Genomic DNA, 15,364 nt, shown 5'->3' on the forward strand with positions numbered 1-15,364 from the left:
TAAAGCTAGGGATATAAAAAAAATATGATTTATGTTCATATTTATGGTTGAATTGTGTTATAAACATGTCAAATTGACTTATACGCTTTTGTAAGGCCAGGCTTTGCAGTTTTTTTACCTGCTGAATATTTTTTATGAAATGAAAACCTATAATTTGTCAGAAGACTTTTTGTATTTCTATTACTTGCTTTGCTTCTGTGTGTGAAATTAGTTTGTTCTTTGAAACTTGATCAAAGCAACACCATAGGAAACCTATTTTGAAGATCACACTGGGTAATTCAATTGGTGCTTGTCAGACACATGGTACATTATCAAAGATCAGAAACATATGTATGGTCCAATTTGCTGCAATAGTAGCATTATGTCTGCTCGCTGACAATATCCACCCGTGACACCGTGGGCCTTAGGAATTTTAGACTTTCATCTAAATGTAGAAAATGCGGCAGTCCATGAACTCACATCATAGAAACACTCCAACAATGTCTAATCACTGCAATCTGGATTTAGACTCTGCCACTCCACTCATGCAGGGCTGCTGCGAAAGACATCTTGTGAGCATTGAAGCAAAACTCTATTTCTATTCTGGTCCTCCAGCGCGCAGAGCTGCATTTGATACAAGATCCTCCCGAACACGAATTGATCATGAAGGCTTCCGCAGCTAAAGATGATACTGCTTCTGTTCTTTCACTTGATTTAGATCTTGCTGCGATATTTCAGTTTGTCTAAGTAAACACTAAGCTCTCCACAGCATATGTATGTATTAAAGACTTGTGGAGTCATGCAGATTGTAGACATCAGAGTTGTTTTGTCACCTGTTTTTTTATTCACATGATTTCAAAGACATGTGACTGTCACCCTAAAGTGTGTGCTATCCTGAATTCTCCTGAATGCAGATAAGATTGAAGACATGACTGCCTCTCTACACCTGTCTCACACAATGTGTAAATCAACCTGTATGTCTTTGTCTGTCTTATTCAATCACTGGCCAACTGTCAGTGTCAGAAAATGTCTCATACATATCAAGAACTGCACAATATTGTATTAATATTAGTAATAGTATTTACATGTTATGCTACTTTACACTCCCCTGCATCTCAGAGGGAAATATTGTACTTTGACTGCCATAATTACTCCCTATATTTTTATTTGTATTATTTAAGTTAATCAAAAAAGGGATTTCAAACCTTTTTGGGTTGTGACACCTAACCCATCCAGACTTAACAGATTTGCAGAAGACTGATTGAAATATTGGACTTTGTATTCCATGCCACCCGCTCCAGAGGGAGCCGTCAGAAAAAACTAAAAAGAATGATATTTTTACAATAACAATATCACATTGTCAGAAATAGTGACAAAAATGTAATTCGTTAATTAAATCGTCAGCAGTAATAATATGAGCACAAGTGAAAAAATATATAATAATACACTATGATATAGATAAATAATATATAAATAAAAAGACAGGACCAGAATCAATAATAAAATATATTCAATAATATAATTGTATATGTATGAATGTATGGATGGGTGTGGATTTCAATCGGTGGACATGGAAAAAGAAAATAATAAATAATAATTAATTTATTAATAACAATAATATGATAGGTGGTGTCACGTTTGTAAAAACATAATGATGGATGACCAGATGGAGTGATGTTTTATAGTGTATATGATTCTTTATAAGATTTTCCACTGAAATGTATTCTATCATTAAGTTTTTCCCGTCTGTGATATCTGTGGTATTCCTTGATTTCCAGTTCATGAGGATAGTTTTCTTGCCAATAGTTATGGCTACAGGGAACAATCGTCTGTTTGTTTTGTTCTGATTAATTGTTGAAAGGTCTCCTAGTAAGCACAGTGAAGGGGATAATGGGATGCGGCAGCCCATGAAGACGGATAGTGACTGTGCAGTCCCAAGTGGTGTGAAATAGTATCCAGGCTATTTTGTGTGCAATGTAAATAGATGTCTGACATAAATCCGAATGTGAATCCGCAGTGATGGACATGTCTAATTCCATTTTCTTGATGTTATGCATGATATTTTGTCAGACTTTGATATTATTCTACATATTTTTTAGATTAGCTTTTTTGAGGAGGCGATGTTAATTCTGAGATTGAGGGCGAACGTTCTAGGTTATTGGTCTTAATTTTGATTGAACAGATATAATTGCAGATATTCCAAAAATGGTTTGCTCCCTCTGCTGTACTTCTGGACCTAGTGGGGAATGAAACCAGTGTAGTATTACTGACGATGTGTTTCAAATGTGTGTATCCTTTATCGGACCATGTGGGAAGATCCTCAAGTCCTCCTTGTGTTTTTGGTTTTTGGAGAGTGGCCAGTTTAAGACAGATACAGGAGAACATTCCTGCCAACTGCAATAAAACTTTATAATAAATCACCTCTGGCCAGATCCTTCTTCAATTGAACCAATATCAATAAGCACCGTTTTTTCGTTTAGTTAGTTAATTTAATACCTATTATATTTCACTGTATATACTTCAATTTCACTGTATATGCTTTATATACACTTTATATACTTTGCATTTTTGCATTGTATTTATTATTTAATTTTCTTAAATGTAATATGTTCTGCTCTGCTATTTTATTTTATTGTATATATTGAGTATTTTTCATACTTAATATTTGTATGTAACTTTACTTGCTGCTGCTCCAAACAAATTCCCCCCTGTGGATGAATAAATTATCTATCTATCTATCTATCTATCTATCTATCTATCTATCTATCTATCTATCTATCTAGTTAGTTCTTGGTGTCTTATTTTTCTAGTAGAATTGAGTAATAATTGAGTAAAGATTTGAACGAGGAGTGAGTGGGTTGAGATGCAATTATTGTGAAAAAGTAATTTAGGAGGAGGTCATCATTTACTGTTTTGAGTAGAGGAGTGAAGTTGAGTGTGAACAACTCTGACAGCCTTGTTGTTTACACTATATACATTTGTGTATTTTTCTCATTTTTTGTGTATTTTTCTCATTTTTCTCATACTCCATCATTCATACCATGACCCCTCCTATTTTTGCGTGACCTTTTGAATGGGTCAAGAACAGACCATGGAATTAACTGATAAATTGAACTGGTTACTCATCAACACTTGATTGAAGAACACAATGCATCATGTTGAGTGACATCTGCACATTATGGGTTCATCATTACACATCAATATCTGTTGTAGAAAAAAAAAGGAAGTGTCTGCATAAGACAAAGAGCGGTAATGCATTTGAAACATCAACTCAATTGAGGAAGACGAAATCCTCTGTATTTTTCATTTGAATCTCTTTTTAAAGAGATGTTTGATGTACGAAACTTGTGCTGACCTAGATGCAAAATTAATAATCTCTGGCAAACGACATCTGTCAAGCAGATGGAGAGCAATGATCTAATGGCATGTTCTTTAGATAGGGAGATGCTCATTTCTATGGCCACCTGGCTCTGAATTTATCAAGGGTACACACAGTACTATGACATAATCCTCAGCATGTACTGCAGGAGAAAATCCATCAATGCTTCTGAATGTCCTTACAGAACTCAATTAGATGAGCCTTGAAAAACATATTGCTTGTCATATTGAAACTCAGAAATAGGCTTCCATCTAATAATTTAGTGATATTTACTTTTTGAACCTCTCACTTCATTCCACAAAGTAATCACAAAACACTAACCCCTGACTGCTGTCTCTGGATTATTCAGAAAACAATATTCTGTTTCACCAATTCACTAACAAGACAAAGGTTACTAAAATATTGCTCTTACATTGCAGATATAGTCAATCTAGGCACTAGAAAATGGGCATATTTGTGGAGATGTAGTGTTATCCGCACAGAGTTACAAAGTTTGGCACTTTGGGGAAATAAACTCATTCACTGTTTTAATAAGAGTTACATTTATACTGCTCTCATGTCTGTAAGGTAACTCTGAAGATGGAGCCAGCAGGTGGGAAACTGCACCCTAACCCATACAAAAATGTGTAAATCAACAATTTCTTATTATTATCATTATGTGACAGACTATTTCTTGGCCAGTAACCAACGCTGGTTCCATGGCAACTGCTCAAGCACATGACCCAAATGCTAACTTAAGCTAACCATCTGCTGGCTTTAGCTTCATATTTGATAATCATTCAGTCAATCAGTGAATAAATTTCCTAAAATGTCCAACTATTCCCTTAAGGAATGAACGTCAGCAGAGAAAGACCACACAATAAAGAAACTGGAATCAGAGAGTAAAATTAGTATGAACTGTAATTGTAGAACAGAATATATGATGTGGTGTGAACATCAGTGGTATCAGTAGTGTTGCATGCTGTGTGTGTGTGTGTGTGTGTGTGTGTGTGTGTGTGTGTGTGTGTGTGGGGATGTTGAAGGTGCATAACAAAACAATAAGTTAAGTAACAGAACCTAAAGTAACTCTGCCGGCCCAGGTGCAGTCACATGTTAATAAAAACAATATCAGTATACTCCTTTAAAGGATTTACGCGTTGGTGCCATGCTGTCGAATCACACTCAAAAGCGGCTTCATCTGCGAGCGAGTGACGCAAGATCCCCTTTGTACCGGGCCGCACAGAAAGAATGAAAAAAATAATAATAATCGAAAAAGATGTTTTATTTTGAAGAATGACCGGATACATCCGTCTGTGCGTCTGAGCCTCTTAGTCTTGACACATGTCAAGAGGTTACGTGATAACGTTACCCCAAAATGAAACTTAATTGTACGTTTCAACTCTGCTGCAGTGCCGGTGTTCTGGATTAAATTAATGGCAGAATATCCTGAAAACCTGCAGTGAATACAGATCACGATCAGTAGTGCTGCATGCTGGATGTGGAAACCATGAGTGTGAGTAGAGACGCAAAGACTACTATAAATCTCAGTCAGTGATCATCAACATCATGTATTAGAGTAAATTTAAGTTTTCTCTGAGCCATAGAATATAGCCGTGGTCGGCGATCTCAGGGGCAGGGCCGCTTGATGACGGAGGTGGGCCGGCCCAATGCTGTCGGCCTACCGGTGTCCCCTATGGCCAGTCCGCCCCTGCCTTGGGGTAAATTTGGGGTAAATAGGATGTCTATGCAGCGAATAGGTTCACAGATGCGCTCCTTAGCGCCATCTATCGCCGGGGAGTTTGAAAAGGAACGAACGCGCCTCGGCCCAAAATCTGAATTTTTTTGGCCGTGAGAAATTGGTTGTGTGGCGTGAGTGCGTGTGAAAACATGCAAAAGCGTGAGTCACACGGCGAAACCGTGAGAGTTGGTAGCTCTGTATATATATATACATTTTTTTTCTGGGTGGCTTAAGGTGGGTCTATTGGCCGGCCGCCACTGCAACTAACTGTCTTAAGTTAGGTGTTAGGTTAAATAAGGCTTATTTACAAATGGAAACCTGTTGAATTTTAATTTGCAACAACATCGAAAAGATGTAGGGTAAAGCTCACAGGAGAGAAGGTGAGGGCTGTGAGAGATAAAAACGTTGCACTGCAAGTGGCTACACGAAGAAGCTTAGTTGAAAATAACATTGGGGCATGGAGGCTTCTAGGATTAGATGCGACGTTAAGATTTAGTTTTCAAGGGCCTTTCTCACGAAGCAGGATTACCACGCTAAAATTGGGCTTATCCCTGGCTTTTCTGTTTCACGACAATGACTCAGTCTGAAGCTAAGCTAACCTGCTCTGGTTGTGGGAATGGAAATGTATAAAATGATATGAACTCTGGAAAAAGTCCTGAGGATGAAGGAGAGAAACGCACTACAAAAGTCATGCTAGCTATATTTACTGAAATAAATGTACTGTTGCATATTAAGCGTGCTGAAAATCCTTCATCCTTCATTGGAGTCTCGAGAGTGACTGAAGCAATAGATTGCACTCATATTCACATCAGCGCAGCCTTTAGGGGCACAGAGAAAAGTAAAGCTTTGTGACTTAAAAATCCTTCCACCGCCTCAGTGTGAAGACATCATACTGTATTAATGAAAAAATCCCCACAGTGTTTTAATGACCTGGCAGTGATAAGCCTATTTACTTACACATGCAGTTTTCCTGCAGCTATCTTTTGGGGAGCTTGGCAGCATACACTTTTTACTTTTGCAATTTGGTGTTGCTCATATTTATTCATTATAATCCTTATATCTCCCTTACAGACAAACATGGTGTTACCGATCCACCTCTCTCCCATGTGTGCCTGTTTAACAGCTTTTAGTAGCCTTCTATCTAAGTATACCACAACTTCGTGGAAATGGTCCTGTATGTTTGCCTGTTCTCCTCCATATAGCATCTGTGTATGATTTCAACAAATGTATATTTTAGTTTGCATGGGCTTCTTCTTGCCACAGTACATACTTATATTCCAGTGCAAAAGAGAGGAGAGTATTTGCAGAATCAATTTTAGTGAAGATACTTTTATTTGTGTTATCCGTGTATCCTTTGCAACCTGGATCCACTGGGCTGCATATAGTGAAGCCCATACATTCATCTGAAAGTATCCATTTTTCTGCAGCAGGTTTTTTACCTTCTGTTTTTTTTTTCAGCTAAAGAGAGAGATTTTCAACTAAAAGGAAACATTTAGTTTGTCTTCATGAAGATGTACATCTTAAAAGGGCCTTTAGCATTTAGGGGGGATCTATTGGCAGACATGGAATATCATGAAATATGTTTTCTTTAGTGTAAAATGATGATAATAATAGTGTATAAGAATAGTTGTGATTTTGTTCCTTTAGAATGAGCAGTTTATATTTACATAGGAGCGTGTCCTTTTCATGGAGTCAGATATGTTTCTACAGTAACCCAGAATGGACAAACCAAACACTAGTGTTTTCATGTTGGCCACCGTAGTTTTCTTTCACACTTTTAGTTGGCTGAAGTTTCAGCTGGTTGCAATCTGCAACCTATATGGTAGACATTGCCAAATCCTACACATTTGCCCTTTAATTAATAACTGATTCAATGCACGACCCAGTGAGCACGCTAACTAACCAACATAAAACACACACACCACCAACAGGTGGATGCTCGGTCTGGCTAACATGCTAAATGATGAAATGCTCAAGATGGATCCTCCAAAAGACTTTGACTTCTGCCTTTCTGCTGTCTCTGATAATAATAAAGGTCAAACTATATGAATGTGAGGAGCGCTTTAGGACGGAGAGTCTGAGTGGACTGGTTATCAGGGCTCTCAAGTTTTTAAGACAGGTAAGAGTGACATCTGTCTCTCTCTCTCTCTCTCTCTCTCTCTCTCGCTATTTAATGTGCGCTGCGGCACATTAAATAGCCTAGAGTTTTTTTTCAGCGTGAGAAATACGATGTGTGGCGGGAGGGCGTGACTTAAGACCGAAATGCGTGACAGTCATGCACAATGCGTGACACTTGAGAGCCCTGGGTTATATTAGGCTTTGCGAATGGATGAGCAGAGAAGTTTAAGCAAGGGCAGAATGAGGAGGACTTTGCGATGCACAATTAAAACATTCCAAACATTAATGTAACTCTCGCTCCTGATGAGACGATCAGCAACGTTGTGTGTGTGCGTGCTACAAAGTGGGCAAAAACCAAGCAGTCTTTTAATCTAGTGTGTGTTTTAGGGGCTGCAGCTGCTGTCAAGTTTATATTGTTTATACATCTGTGTTGGCTATGTTTTTAGCTTGTGATTCTGTGTGTGTGTGTGACTGTTCATGGCCAAATGTGATCCTAGAGACACCTAATGTATCGAGAAGTACAACTTTGAATTGTTTTATCTGTTAGCACCACGCAACCCTGTCTACTACAAAATGATGTTTCCATGAAACTAAACTGTACTCTCCATTACGTTACGAGGGAAACACATTTTCTCCCGGATTAAGGTAGCTTATTACAGTAAAAATGTAGTAGACGTAAATTGAAACAAAATAAAACTAAAAACACTACAAAACTACTTGGTTGGGATTAGTAAAAGAATACCATCACGGTTGTTCTTAAAATTACTATGAATTGTAAAAGTGCTGCAGTAAAATGTAAATCACTGCAATTGCTCACCATCATATTTATCTGACCTCTCTGTATCCTTATGTCCTGAGAGGATCTCGTTTTTCTAGCTGTCTCAAGAAGAAAATGAAGGCGGCAGCCGAGCATTTTCTTGCCAAGCTCCATAACTTTGGAGCCAACTTCCTCCAGCCAGAGGTGTCAAAAGTATTCACATTCATTACTCAAGTAGAAGTATAGATACTAGGGTTTAAAAATACTTCTGTAAAAGTTGAAGTATCAACTCAAGCTTTTTACTTAAGTAAAAGTGTAAAAGTACTGGTTTAAAAACTACTTAAAAGTATGAAAGTAAAAGTAATGTAAGGGGAATGCTTTTTTTCCATTAAGGACAAACTCTTAAGCCGCGTCTCAGGGGCCAATAGTGCACTACCCTCCTCCCCCCAAAACAATCATTTTTATAAAGGCCATAATCACTATATTGTTTTAAAATCTTATGTTGAAAAATGTGGGATGCACTAGGCTACCCGTTTCAGCTGCATATATGCCCATTTAAAATGATCACATTTTATTACAATGCAAATACATTAAAGTACCATATGTGTACTACTGAGCATTAACATGTGTTTCATGGAGCGAAGACATGATAACTAGTTGCCTATAAGTATTGTAATAGTGCAAAATAGGCGGCGGTAGCGGCGACTCCGACACAAACACTTAAAACTGTGGTTCTCAAACTTTTTCTGTAAATAACATAATTGTGTGACTCATCTGTGCTTTTATAAATAACAGAATAAAGAAAATTGCAATCACTTTCAAGTAAATCAGATTAAACTGCTTTCCTCGACACATATGTTATAAACGGGGTTGTAGATTTGATACGGCCTCTCTCAATTCATGCTCAATATTGAGCTTAGATCTGTTTTTTTATTTTGAGAAACGCAACAGCAGGAAAAGACGAGCTCACGGAGCTCACGGCGTCGCGTCAAATCGCGCATGCGCAAGCATAACCTGTTAACGGCGTACCGTAACCATTTACCCGAAAGTACAGGCATTTGTCCATATATTTATTAATGACTTTTTATGACGTTTTATATCCATGTACTTTGTACTTTTGTAATATGTGAAGCCAGCAGCTCATTGTTGGTAGAAGACACGAGCACTTTGGCTCGTTTCACCTGGAGCAGGAGAGCTGCTCCGGGTTCAGAGAGCTGCTCCCGGCGTTTAAAACGCAGATATAGCGGTCTACTTTTCACGCAACATATTTTTCGACGCTCTTTGTCCGCTGGTGTGTGTGCTCAGCGCTCACCTGTGTGCGCGCGCACATATCTGTGGGCAACGGGGCGGAGAGGTTTTTTGTGTGTGTGTTTTTGAACGATGGCAAGCCGGAGTGAAAACAAACCAAAATGAAATAGTAACGAGGCTATTTTTAAAATGTAGGGAGTAGAAAGTACAGATATTTGCGTGAAAATGTAAGCAGTAGAAGTAAAAAGTCGTCTGAAATATAAATACTCCAGTAAAGTATAGATACCCAACATTTCTACTTAAGTAAGGTAACAAAGTATTTGTACTTCGTTACTTGACACCTCTGCCTCCAACTAATTCTTCAAAACTAAAAAACAATCTATTTTCACTGTCATATAACTAACCCTGTCTAGTTTATGCCTGCCAGTCTTCCCTTTTCCTTCTTCTACACAGGGCATGAGTATAGCACCGACTGTTGGGCACCCAGTCTGTGGCTGCGTCTACAGTCACTGCCAGTCTGCTGTCTGAACGACAGTAGGTGCTGCTGACACAAGGCTCCTCCGAGTGTGTTGTTCCTGTTTATTGTGGAAATGTGTGCTCTGCTTTTGGTTTGTTCTCCCTTTTAGACACATGCTGCGTTTCAGTGATTTAGTGTGGCAGTGGCAACCTGTCACCATCTACCTCATTATATTCCTTGTGATATTCTTTTTTGTTGTTTCTTTGTCAGCGTCCATTCATTGTTCTTCTTCTAACTTCGTTCGGTGTTTCACTACGAGAAGCGCTCGGCGTGACCAACTAAGGAAGCTCCAATGACACCACGTCTGTCAGTGACAGACAGGTCGAACTGTGCTGGGGCCCCGCCCCCTCATATTATCACAGTCGACCGCCCCATCGCAAATCATTCTCGCTTTCTTCCCGTGAAGAAACTATTATAGCTACCGCAGCTTATCTTGGCTAGCTTGGATTTTCTGCTTAACAGTTCACAGACGAACCGTTAAGGACACGTCGCCGAACGCAGTTCCTGGCTCTAGTCTGGATTTGCTGGGTAAGTACTTCGTGAGAAGTATATTTAGACACTATATAGTATTTAGGCAGTGTCCGCGTCAAGGCGAGCTGTTCTCCCGACTACCCGGTGTTTGTTTACCGGTGTCGTCGGTGACTGTGTAACTTTATTATCTCTGGCTAACGCGTTACGGCGAGCCTACCAGGTCTCGGTTAGCATTTGTTTGCTAGTCGAGCCGAGTGCCCGGAGTTCTGCTAACGTGTCACGACGAGCGAACTCTCACGGCACACTATTAGCGGGCTAAACCCCGTTTGCTAGAGCAATTCACCGTCAGGCTAACGCTAAGTGCGGCTAATTGTTCATATATTTCCCTTCCTTCTCAGTTGCCATGTCGGCCGCTACCCCCACCAAAGGGTCGGAACCGAAGGCAAAAGAGGCTGCATCCCGCCTGTGCCCTGCGTCATGCGGGGCATCCATCTCGGGCAGGGACCCTCACCCGATGTGCATAGCATGCATGGGCGCTAAACACGCTCAGACATCGCTGGCTGACCCACAGTCATGTCTGCACTGTGCGTCAATGCCGGAGAAGGTCCTGGAAAGGAGGCTCAGAGTAGCGGTATCCCCTAAGCAGGACCCGTGCCTGTCGGGAACCGCCCCAAGAGCCACGACCAGCACACATCTGCCGCGAGCCTCTTTGAGCTGGGCGGACATGATGGACGCTGAGTCTCCGGATATGCCTCCAATTTTTGAGGAGCTTCTCGAACAGGAGCCGGGTGATGAGGATGCAGAAGGCGATGCTAACTCTGACCTCCTCAACATGGACGATATGGATGATGAGGAGGATGACTCCACATTTCCTGTCCAGCTGTCCAGACCCCCTAGTGCATCCGAAGTTGCTCCCCCAGGGGACAGCAACTTGTATGAAGTCTGCAAGCGAGCCGCGTCCAAGTTGGGCATACAATGGCCAGCAGCCCAAGATGCTACAGGGGGGGAAAGAGACTTGTATGACGGTAAAAGGCTGCCACCAGCCCAACCGCCATCAAAACAACTTCTGCCAGCAGTACCTGCATGACGGAAATGGCCAGGTTCTGGTCCAGTCCATTTAAGAGCAAGCTTCCCACCAAAGGCTACTCTCAACTGGAAGTCAAAGGGATGGGAGAGCTGGGTCTGGCTGGACCACCAGGAGTGGAGCCATCCGTGGCTTATCATCTCCACCCGTACCGTCGCTCTCTCTCAGCTTCCTCAAACATCGCTTTGCCTATTAAAACGGAGCGCCTGACCGCCTCCATTTTGCAGAGAATGTACCGCTACGCAGCACAGTCAGCGTGCTCGCTAAATGCGATGACTCTACTGTCCGTGTACCAGGGAGAAATCCTGGAGGAGATGGGCAGGCAGCTGAACTCAGGTTCACCTAATCCAGCCCTATGGGATGAGATTTGTGTGGCTGATCTCATCCTCCGCTCCTCACGCGGTGCGGTGCAGTGCAAGGCTGCGGCCGTGTAATGGGCCTCGCGGTCTCAGGTGAGAGGGCCCTGTGGCTAAATCTCTCAGGCCTCAGTGATATGCAGAGAACAGAGGTGATGGATGCGGCGTATGACCCAACCAAAGGTCTGTTCGGTCCTGCTTTGGAAAAAATGAGGGAAGCCAGCACCCTCAGGAAACAGGAAGGCGAAGCCTTTAACCTCTGCTTACCCCGGAAGCACGTCCCTCGTACCCCACAGTTATCCAGGGCTAGCTTTGCAGCTACAGCCGCAGCTACAAGGGGTAGACGGGTAGGGGCCAGACCTCACAGACAGGCAGCAGGTCAGCCGACTGACCAGCAACCTCGGGCGGAGAACCCTAAGACCGGGGGAAAACACTCCTTTGCGGCCACGGCAGCAAAGAACCGCCCGTCCCACCCCGGGGAAGGGAAGAAGAAGCGCACAACCTAACCGGCCTTGCTTCTCCCTCCCCTACACCTTCAAAGAAAAGAAGGGTGGTGGAGGTAGGACCGAACCCCCAAGTTCATGTTTCAAAGTCCCCGGTGGTTTCCAGTGCTCCGGGGGTACTTTTGCAGTTTCTCCCCCCTCACGTTCAAGGGGAGGAGAATCGGGGACAGCAGGGAATGCAGTGTCACCAAGCACTTTTACCCAGTTCATTGAAATAAATAAAGTTAGTATCTTTGCAACCAAGCCATGGGCTGAGGGCAAGATACAATCCCCAAAACAAAACAAAAGTAAAACCATGTCATGGCCCCATAACCCCGGCAGGGGGAGCTCAAGCACCGCCAAGGGGAGGCCGCTCCCTCCAGGTGAGGGAGATGACGTCATCTCCCTCACCTGGAGTCGTCAGCCCCCTCACTGCACAGGCAGCCCAGTGGCGAGCATGCGCAGTGCATCCATGGGTCCTGTTCACTATTTCGCAGGGGTACAGGCTACAATTCGCTATGAAACCATCCAGATTCAACGGTGTGTTAGTTTCAGTAGCCACGGGCGATTCAGCCCGAGTCCTGAAGGACGAAATAGCGTCACTGTTAAACAAACAGGCGATCAGAGCTGTTCCGAGCGAGGAAGCTCAGCGGGGTTTTTACTCTCGCTACTTCCTCATTCCAAAAAAGGGAAGCGCATCTCTGCGCCCCATTTTAGACCTACGTGTATTAAACATACATCTACACAAATACATGTTCAGGATGTTAACACACAAAGGGCTCTGTCACTCGATTCGTCCGGGGGATTGGTTTACAACAATCAATCTTGTGGACGCTTATTTTCATATCACCATTTATCCGGCGCACCGGAAGTTTCTCAGGTTTGCCTATCAGGGCAGAGCCTACGAGTACCAAGCCATCCCGTTCGGGCTCTCGTTAGCCCCGAGGGTGTTCAGCAAGTGTGTAGAGGCCGCTCTGTCTCCGTTACGGAACAGCGGCATCAGGATATTCTCGTACATAGACGACTATCTGATATGCTCCCACTCACGGGAGCAGGCGGTGAAAGATTCCGCTAGGGTGATAAACCATCTCATGGATCTTGGGTTCAATATAAACTGGACAAAGAGTCGGGTCGAACCGGCGCAATGTACAGATTACTTGGGTCTCAACATAAACTCCCTCTCTTATCGCGTCACGCTATCGGAGGCGAGCGTGGTGTCCCTCACACAGTGTCTTGCCCTCTTCCGGCTGAGGAAAGCGGTGTCGTTCAGACTATGCCTTCGCCTGCTCGGCCTAATGGCGTCAGTGATATCTGTGGTACATTTGGGGCTTCTACGGATGTGGGATTTTCAGCGCTGGGACGCGGCATTACGCCTATGCTCACGCCGTCACCTCAACCGCAGAGTAAAAGTATCACCGGCGTGCGTAGCTGCGCTCCGCCCGTGGGAGGATGCGACAGCTCTCGCGTCAGGTGTCCCGCTAGGGGCGGTGTCATCTAGGGAAACCTTGACAACGAATGCCTCCCTATCAGGGTGGGGAGCAGCCATGTTGGGCAGAACAGTGAACGGCACCTGGGACCCGAGGCTGGCTCAGAGTCACATAAACATATTGGAACTCTGGGCAGTGTTTTATGCACTAAGCATTTTCTGGCATTTCTCCAGGGACGCCATGTCCTGGTGAAAACAGACAACACCACTGTGGTGGCGTACATCAACCGCCAAGGAGGCACTTGCTCACTACAGTTACACAGGTTTCCTCGAAAGTTGATCATGTGAAGCATCACCAGGCTCCTGTCCCTTTGGGCAACACACGTCACAGGCGTGTTGAACAGGGGTGCAGATCTTCTGTCCCGAGGAAACCCTCTGTACGGAGAGTGGACTCTTCACCCACAGGTGGTGAAGCAAGTCTGGCAGAAATACGGCCAAGCAGACGTAGATCTCTTCGCCTCGCTAGAAAACACTCACTGTCCACTGTTTTTCTCCCTATCAGACAAGAATGCACCACTGGGGATAGATGCGCTGGCCCACTCATGGCCAAACGGGCTGCTCTATGCATTCCCCCCACTCAGCCTGATCTCCCTGACTCTAGACAGGTTGAGAGAACAGGGCTTGTCGCTAATCCTGATAGCGCCAAAGTGGCCGTCCAAGCATTGGGTGGCAGAAATAATACAGCTCCTGGCGGACGAGCCGTGGCCTCTCCCCATACGCAGGGACCTTCTTTCCCAGGCAGGCGGGGAGATCTACCACCCTCACCCAGACCGAATAGCGCTCTGGGCTTGGCCTGTGAGAGGTGGAACCTGAACGCAGCAGGCCTGCCTGAACGGGTCATCGACACCATTCAGAGTGCAAGGGCCGCCTCCACTCGCTCTCTTTACAGTTGTAAATGGCGAGTTTTTGAGGAATGGTGCCGTTTGAGGCACACCCTTCCTTTCCAGTGTTCAGTTGTGGACCTACTGTGTTTCTTGCAAGATTTAGTAGACAAGGGTAAGGCCTTTTCTGCTATTAAAGTGTATTTGGTGGCTATCTCAGCCTGTCATTTAGGCTTTGGAGAGAACCGGTGGGGCAGCATCTTTTAGTATGTTGTTTCATGAAAGGTGCTTGCCGTAAACTCCCAGTTTCAAGGCCCCTGGTTCCTCTCTGGGATTTATTGGTGGTCTTAGAGGCCCTCTCTCAACACCCATTTGAGCCTATGGAGGCGGTGGAGATGAAGTTTATTTCACTCAAAACAGTGTTGCTTTTGGCTTTAACCACAGCAAAGCGTGTGAGTGACCTACAGGCTTTATCCATTCGCCCTTCCTGCTTGCAGTTTGCTCCTGGGCTCGCCAAGGTCTGTATGCGGCCCAACCCGGCCTTTGTGCCTAAGGTGGTGGAGTCCGTGTACAGATGTCCCACGGTGGAGCTCGCAGCTTTTCACCCACCTCCTTTTTCCTCCATGGAGGAGCAAAGGCTTAACACATTATGTCCGGTGCGAGCACTGCATATGTATGTGAGTAGATCGGCAGTTTTCAGGAAAGCAGATCAACTGTTCGTGTCCTGGGCCACTCCTCACAGAGGCAAGCCATTGTCCCGCCAGAGGCTGTCCCACTGGATTGTAGAGGCCATATCTCTAGCCTATAGTTGTAGGAGTCTGCAGTCCCCCAAGGGTTTGAGGGCTCATTCCACAAGGAGTATGGCCACTTCATGGGCCCTGTTCAAGGGTGTTCCAGTGCAAGATATTTGTGCTGCAGCGAGCTGGGCTACGCCTCACACTTTTGTAAG

Source organism: Taurulus bubalis (assembly GCF_910589615.1).
Source record: "Taurulus bubalis genome assembly, chromosome: 4".
Classification (NCBI taxonomy): domain Eukaryota; kingdom Metazoa; phylum Chordata; class Actinopteri; order Perciformes; family Cottidae; genus Taurulus; species Taurulus bubalis.